Source organism: Phascolarctos cinereus, unplaced genomic scaffold, assembly GCF_003287225.1.
Source record: "Phascolarctos cinereus isolate Bilbo 61053 unplaced genomic scaffold, phaCin_HiC Scaffold_500;HRSCAF=1120, whole genome shotgun sequence".
NCBI classification, from domain to species: Eukaryota; Metazoa; Chordata; class Mammalia; order Diprotodontia; family Phascolarctidae; genus Phascolarctos; species Phascolarctos cinereus.
This window is the reverse complement of record NW_027555848.1, coordinates 1-7,272: the sequence shown is the minus strand read 5'-3', so window position 1 is coordinate 7,272 and position 7,272 is coordinate 1. Positions and strand designations below refer to the sequence as shown.

General features: G+C 51.0%; 1 pseudogene across 1 annotated transcript; it reads left to right on the top strand.

Moving 5' to 3' along the window:
• Positions 1-4,021: 4,021 nt before the first annotated feature.
• Positions 4,022-7,266, top strand: LOC110204501 (class I histocompatibility antigen, Gogo-OKO alpha chain-like; annotated as a pseudogene). Its single transcript, XR_013486702.1, has 6 exons — positions 4,022-4,100; positions 5,305-5,583; positions 5,706-5,978; positions 6,174-6,445; positions 6,595-6,699; positions 7,174-7,266. The product of XR_013486702.1 is annotated as a class I histocompatibility antigen, Gogo-OKO alpha chain-like (transcript).
• The last annotated feature ends 6 nt before the right edge of the window (positions 7,267-7,272 follow it).

Genomic DNA, 7,272 nt, shown 5'->3' with positions numbered 1-7,272 from the left:
GAAAGAAGCCTTATGAATGTGCTCAGTGGGGCCCTGCCTTTCTCTGGAACATGGAGGTCACTGATGAAGGGTTCAATTTTCTTTCTGACTATAACAGAATAGTGAAATAAGGGAAAATGATTCATCCTGACCCATCAGGCTGCAAAACATCAAAACGAGGCTCATAAACTGCAGGCTTGCATGAAAGGAGCTCTCCGACATTGAATGTCTTCAGAATAAGTCTCACATGAATGAGATGGTGTCTTTCCCTTTTTGGTCCCAGTACCCAAGGAAAAGATTATCCTTCTGCTTGCTAAAGCAAACCCCTTTACCTGCACAAATAATCTCATTCCACCCCATTTTTCACTAATTATCACTCTCTCCCACACTCTCTCCCTTTCCTATTGACACAAATAAAACCATTTCTCTATAATCCTCAAAATGCCTTCACTTGATCCATGCATCTCCATGAGATAGTGCCCAAGTAGAGTTTAAACTTGATAATGCTTGAGATTTATTCCCAATCTTACATTCAGTACCTCTGGTTTGATCCTTGGTGGCCTGGAATCAGACACAGCTTCAGCAGAAACAGAGGAAAGTCCAAGCTTCCTGTCACACAATGCAAAGATCTCTTGTAGCAAAACCAGGTAGCAGGACGGGAGAACAGGACTTTGGCCTTCTTGAAATGATAAATGTCTGGAACTCGTGCACTAAAGACAGAATGAAGACACTTCTTTTGATGGCAGATTCAGAATTATCAAGGGAAGTGATCCTTACCCAAGGAGAGCAAGTTCTGAACATTCTTCACCATGATGTTCGTAGACACCTCTCCAAACCATTTTGAACCCCAACACTTGAAAAAGGCCTAAAACCTGGATTGGCCAATCAGGAGAGACATTTCAGCCCACTCTGGGCTTAATTTACCATAATGCTTTGCCTGTCCTGGACACGCTTTTCTTTGTTCTCTTAGTGAACTCAAAATGCTCCTTCCTGTGTCAGTAACTACAGCATTCTTCTGTTTATGGCCACCAAGGACAGGATGTCTGGGAACGAACACTGTCTTGAATAGTGGGACTTTTCTTATCTTAGTGTTTTATGAACATACACTATGTTATGTCATGTTAATGGTAAAAGAAACACAGATATCCTGGATCTATAATTTCAATTGATACTTTAACATTCTCTTATCTTATTGTATTTATAACCTATTCACTTAAGAAATTCCCTTGTCATATCATGGTTAAACATTTGGAGACCATAATTCTGGTTGACATAGGCATCCTGAGCCAGGAAGGGAGGGAGGGGTGAGAGGGAATTGCTTTGAACACATAAAAATCCTTTGTCCATCTTTGGGTTCATTGCCCTATGATGAGCTCCCATGTGTATCTTTATATGCATATTTTGCAAGCTTTGAGAGAAATAAACACTCATATTCAGACTAATTTTGTTTGTCTTTCTAAGAACAGACTTAGTAATGGCTGACATGTTCTTGTACAGTTCCTTCTGAGTATGCTCCAACAGACTAGACTCCTCTGGGGTGAAGTCCACAGCCATATCTTTGAACATCACCAACTCCTAATACATCAAAACTTATAGGCTTAGGGTTGAAATACACTTCAAAATTTATCTAATCCAATGCTCATCAATTCACAGGAGGAAACTGAAGCATAGAGAATGGATTTGCCCAAAGGTCCATACCCTTTAGGAGTGTCAGAGTCAACACTTGTAACCAAAGTCACGAGAAGCCCAATGGAATGTTAAGGAAAGCATATTTGTGGGGCACAGTGGATGGAGCGCTGGCCTTGTAGTCAGGAGGGCCTGAGTTCAAATTCAGCTTCAGACACTTGACACTTACCAGCTGTGTGAGTCTAAGCAAGTTAAACAGTTAACCCAATCGCTTCCCCTCACCAAAGTAAGTTGTTCACAAGTCTGCATTGTTTCTATAGGATAATGTCCTCCCAATTCTTTCCACTGTCTTATTCCCAGAAGAGAGTAAAGACTGGAGAGCTTCCCAAGTATAGCAAAATGCCACCAGGTAGCATTTGGCCCACTCATCCAGAGGAGTAAGTGAAATGTTCACTGGTGGCCCAGGCTGGAGAGCCAGGATTAGAGGTGCCCAGACATGCAGCTATCCTTCCTATCTTATTGGTCCTTTCTGTCCTCGGCTACTGGACTTAGGAAGATATCATGTGGTTCTCTTTCTCAAGATGGAGAAGGTCTTCAGTGCTTTTGAACTCTATGTATTTCTTTTTCTTAGAAAGCTCTGCCAATATATCCTAGTTACCCACATAAAGTCTCCCAGAGTCTTTCTCTTGTACATTTCGGATTCTTGTGCCACATAAGGCCATGGGGCACTACTCTTTGTGACCCTTTTCTAAATGTGATAGACTTTAAGTCTTTTAAACATTAAATTATATTTTCATTATTTTTTAAATTAAAAATTTAAAATAAAACTCATTTCAATTACTAAGAATTTGTTTTTTCTCCACCCCCCAATCAAAAAGAAAACTAAAATCATTGAAAAAATAGAAACAAGTCAAGCAAGAAAATTTCCCATATTGGCGACGTCCAAAAATGTGTCTCATTCTGAATATTTAGTCCATCATCTGAGGTGGGTAGCATTCTCCATCATTGGTCCTCTGGAATCAGGGTTGGTCATTGTGTTTATTAGAATTCATAAGGCTCTCAAAATTCTTAATTTTTTTTAATACAAATTGTTCTCCTGCTTCTGCTTATTTCACTCTGCATTAATTCATACAAGGCTTCTCTTGTTTCTCTGAAACCATCTCTTTCATCATCATTCACGCCAAGTCTGAAACAGGTACATACTGCTTTAGTTTCCATTTCTTTACCATTACAAAAAAGGGGTTATAATTAAAAGGTATATGTATGTATGTATATATATATCTGTTAAATCCTTTTTCTTTGATCTCTTTGGGGTACAGACCTACTAGTGGTCCTGCTGGGTAAAGGGCATCACCTATAACAGAATCACTCTGAAGGCACAGTCCCAAACTGCTTTCCAGAATGACCAGGCCAATTCACAGCCTGATCCACAGGGCACCACTGTCTCCCTGCAGCCCCTCAACATTAGTCATTTTCTTCTCTGGACAGTCTAGAATTCTTAACACACTAGCCTGGTCCTTCCCTCCCCTAAACCCTGTAGATGGCGCCAGAGAGCAGCCTTTCCTACTAATCTACTAATCCTCAATTGCTGGAAGTTGGCAGAGCAATTTCTCTAGTCTAAGATGCCTCCTCTAGGTTCGCTTTTGACTCTGTCCCTGCCGTCCTGACTAGCCCAGGCTTCCTTCCTTAGGCAGCTGTTTCCCAGCTATTTCACTCCATGTGGGAAAGCTTTGGCGCTCTCGCTGTCTCTGCCTCTCTCCCTCACTATCTCTTCTCTCTCTGTCTCCGTCCCTCCTCTCTGTCTGTCTCTTTCTCTCTCCCCCTTTTCTACTCTTGATTCCAAATTCCATTTACTGGACCCTGAGTTACTCTCTATTCTTGGGTCCCTTGCTCGCTTATCCACACAGCCTGGGGACGTTACAAGGCTTGCTGAGTCACAGCTGGGATGGAGGTCATTAAAACGGAGGTGGCAACACACCCCACTACTAATCAGCCTGCAGATTTCTTCAGTCCTCAGAGGCCCTCAACGTCTTCCTCACTTCTAGGGAGGGGAAGGGGTCACACTGAGGAAGGCTTGGTGTTGGAAGGCCAGCAGAGGAGCGTTAAGGGCTGGGACCGTCTCTTTGTCTGGTTCAAGCTGGGAGCACAAGAGCCTCGGGCTCCTGGAGTGATGATGGGAAGGATTCAGAGGCTGTTCTGGGAATGACACAGAAGGTCTGTAAAGCTGGGGATTTCCTCCGAGTCAGTTTCAGTTTTTGGTCTCCTAACCTGTGAGAGCTCATTCTGCCCAGTCACCAATGACGTTTTTTGTCTTTCATTTGCTATTGGCCGGCAGAGCCTCTGTGAAGCCAACCACAAGTTAGGGATTCGCCCCTCTACAAATCCAGCGCAGACTGGTCTCAGTGACACTGTGCTTCTCTGACCATGGGTCATGGAGCCTTATGTGCGCTCTCTCTTTTTGCTGGGGACCCTGGCCCTGCCGGAGACCTGGGCAGGCAAGTAGAGGATAGATTAAGCGGCCGCCTGGAGACTGGACACAGCGTCCAGGGGTGGACGTGTGGGTGGGAGGGGTTTCCTACAGAAAGCTCCTCCGGCACTAGCCCAGGGTGGGTTTCCAGGGAACCGGCGCCTTAATGTCAGGTGAAGTCGGGTATTGGTGAAAGGAAGAATATGTGTATGTGTGTGTGTGTGTGTGTGTGTGTGTGAGACTCGGAGACCAGTCCCTTAGCTGGGCTTTGGCAGGAGGGGAGGGAAGAGGGGGTAGTGGTGTCGGTTCCTTAGTTTGGGGTGGTGGTGAGTGGATTGGTGGGTGGGGGTGAGGACGAGGGGCGCTGAGGCAGAGGAGACAAGGTGCGACAGTCCTGGGGGGTTAAGGAGCAGAGGTGTCTGGGAACACCCCCCCCCAAGGTCGAGGACAGAACCAGGAGCAGCTTTGTTAAAGAGCTTCACTGAGGATAGTGGGGGGCGGGGGGATGAGGCCGGGGGCAGGGGAGGACCCAAGGTGGGGTCTGAGGGTGAGGAGTGTGAAGGACTTGGGACCTGGACCAGAGGTCCAGTGGGGGCGGGGGGCGGAGAAGGTGCTGGCGAAGGGGCACTAGGACCTGCCCGGGCTGTCAGTGAAGGCGTTTTGCCGATCTCAAAGCGCGGTAGTCTCGAGAACTATTATCTCCCGGTAGGGGCAGCTAGGCGGCGCAGTGGATACAGCACCGGCCCTGGATTCAGGAGGACCTGAGTTCAAATTCGGCCTCAGACACATAACACTTACTAGCTTTGTGACCCTAGGCAAGTCACTTAACCCCACTGCCTAGCCAAAAAAACTCCAAAAAAAACCCCCCAAAACAAAAAGAGAATTATTACCTCCCGCTGCGGTGCTCCATCAGGGTCGAGGGCTGAGAGACCAGAATGCCGGCGGGTGGGGAGGAAGCCGTCTCCAGGAGGCGGGGTTAGGAGTCCGGGGTCACATCCCGGGCGTGGGGGGGTAAGGGTCACACGCAGGTCGCGAAGGGGTCATGGGTTACGCGTCTGCTGCAACGGTGCAAAGGTCGCGCCCCAGTTTGCACGGGTCAAGGGTCACGCTGCTGGAGGGCAAGGAGGTCAAAGGTCGCGCCCCGGCCTTGGCCTCAGACCCAGGACCGCCAGGGCCGGGGGTACTCGGTCACCGTCCTGACCCCTGACCCGCCCCCGCTCCCCACGTCTCAGGCTCTCACTCCATGAGGTACTTCTACATCGCCATGGCCTCCCCTGAGCTCGAGGAGCCGCGGTTCATCGAAGTGGGCTACGTGGACGATCAGCAGTTCGTGCGCTTCGACAGCGCCCACGCGAGTCCGAGGGAGGAGCCGCGGGCGCCGTGGATGGAGCGGGTGGAACAGGAGGAGCCGGGCTACTGGAAGCGGAAGACGGGGCGGCATAAGGCGAACGCACAGACTTCCCGAGTGAACCTACAGACCCTCCGCGGCTACTTCAACCAGAGCGAGGGCGGTGCGTGACGTGGGCGGGAGCGGAGCGGGGGAGGGGCGTGTCTGAGATGTCCCACGGCCACTGCGGCTCCCACAGAGATGGGGAGCTCCCGGGGCTGGAGGACCCGCGTGGGGGCGGGGCAGGGGGTCACACTCTCCAGCGCATGTATGGCTGCGAGGTCTTGCCGGAGCTCACCTTCAAGCGCGGGTTTGAACAATACGCCTACGACGGGCGGGACTACATTGCCCTGGACACGGAGACCTCCATGTGGACGGCGGCGGTGCCACAAGCCGTGAGCACCAAGCGCAAGTGGGAGGTGGAGGGGAGCGTCACGGAGGGAGTTAAAGCCCACCTGGAGGAGACGCGCGGGCTGAAGAAGTCCCTGGAGATGGGGAAGGAGACGCTGAAGAGGACAGGTACGGCCTGGTCTGCCCCAGTATGCGCGGTACTCAAGGCCTCAGCTGGCCCTTGTTCCTCCCCTGCAGCTCCCGACCCCCAGCCACCCCTTGTACCCCAGGGCCCGGATTGCAGGGTGTCCCCTGCCCCTACCTGACCTTGTGCCTCTGGAGGGGAGGGGAGAGCCTGGACATGCCACTGACCTTTGCCTCCAGACCCGCCCAATGCCCAAGTGACCCGCCACACTGCCCCCTACGGGGAGGTGACCCTGCGGTGCCGGGCCCAGGACTTCTACCCCGACATCTCCCTGCCGTGGCTGAGGATGGGGAGGAGCAGCTCCAGGACACGGAGTTCATTGAGACCAGGCCTGCAGGGGACGGGACCTTCCAGAAGTGGGCAGGTGTGGATGTGACCTCGGGCCAGGAAGGGAAATATACCTGCCGAGTTCAGCACGAGGGACTGCCAGAGCCGCTCACCCTGAAGTGGGGTAAGGACAGTGAGGAGGGTCTGGGAAAGGCCATCCCCCACACCCCAAAAGACCAGAGGGAGGTGGAGTGACTGCGGGGAGGTGGGGAGGGGTTGGTGACTCTGAGGCCCCAGAGGGATCAGGCCTCTCACTGCCCTTTTCCATTTCAGAGCCAGAGCCCTCCTCCACCTGGTACATTGTGGGGGGCATTGCTGTCCTCCTCCTCCTCACCATTGTAGTCATCGCTGGATTTGTGATCTGGAGAAACACTTCAGGTGGGCAGGACTAGGAGGGGTCCTTCGGGAGCAGGCTCCATGGAGATCCTGGCTTCCCTAACCCGAAGCTTGTCTTTCTGTCCCAAGTCCTCTCTTTTCCATCTAAGGGACTCTTAGATGGGCCCTAAGACTCCAGATGAACAAAATCCCTAACTAGAAACCATTTATCTCAAGGATGCCAGGCAGGGTATAACAGGCTGGCCTAGTGGGGGATCTGCTTCAGACTCAGAGGGCCTGGGTATCCCCCAGTTGGAGGCTGTAGACCAGCCTTGGGACCTCTGGAGGTGGGGAAGTACCCATTTGGGGGGGCCTCTTTTCTCTTCCTCTTGGATCCAGAGGCTGGACTGGAGTGGGAGATGGGGGTGCAGTCCCAGTTGTAATTTGTTGTGTCTCTAAGACAGTCCAGTGAACTCCTGAGACCTTAGTGTGGTCTCCTCTCCTGGATTCCTCACTGGGAATTTGTTTCTTTTCCAGGTGGAAAAGGAGGGGATTATGTTCAGGCAGCAGGTAAGTGAAGGGTAGACATGGAGGATAGAAGGAAGGTTCCAGCCCATGGTATCTTTAGGACCTGGG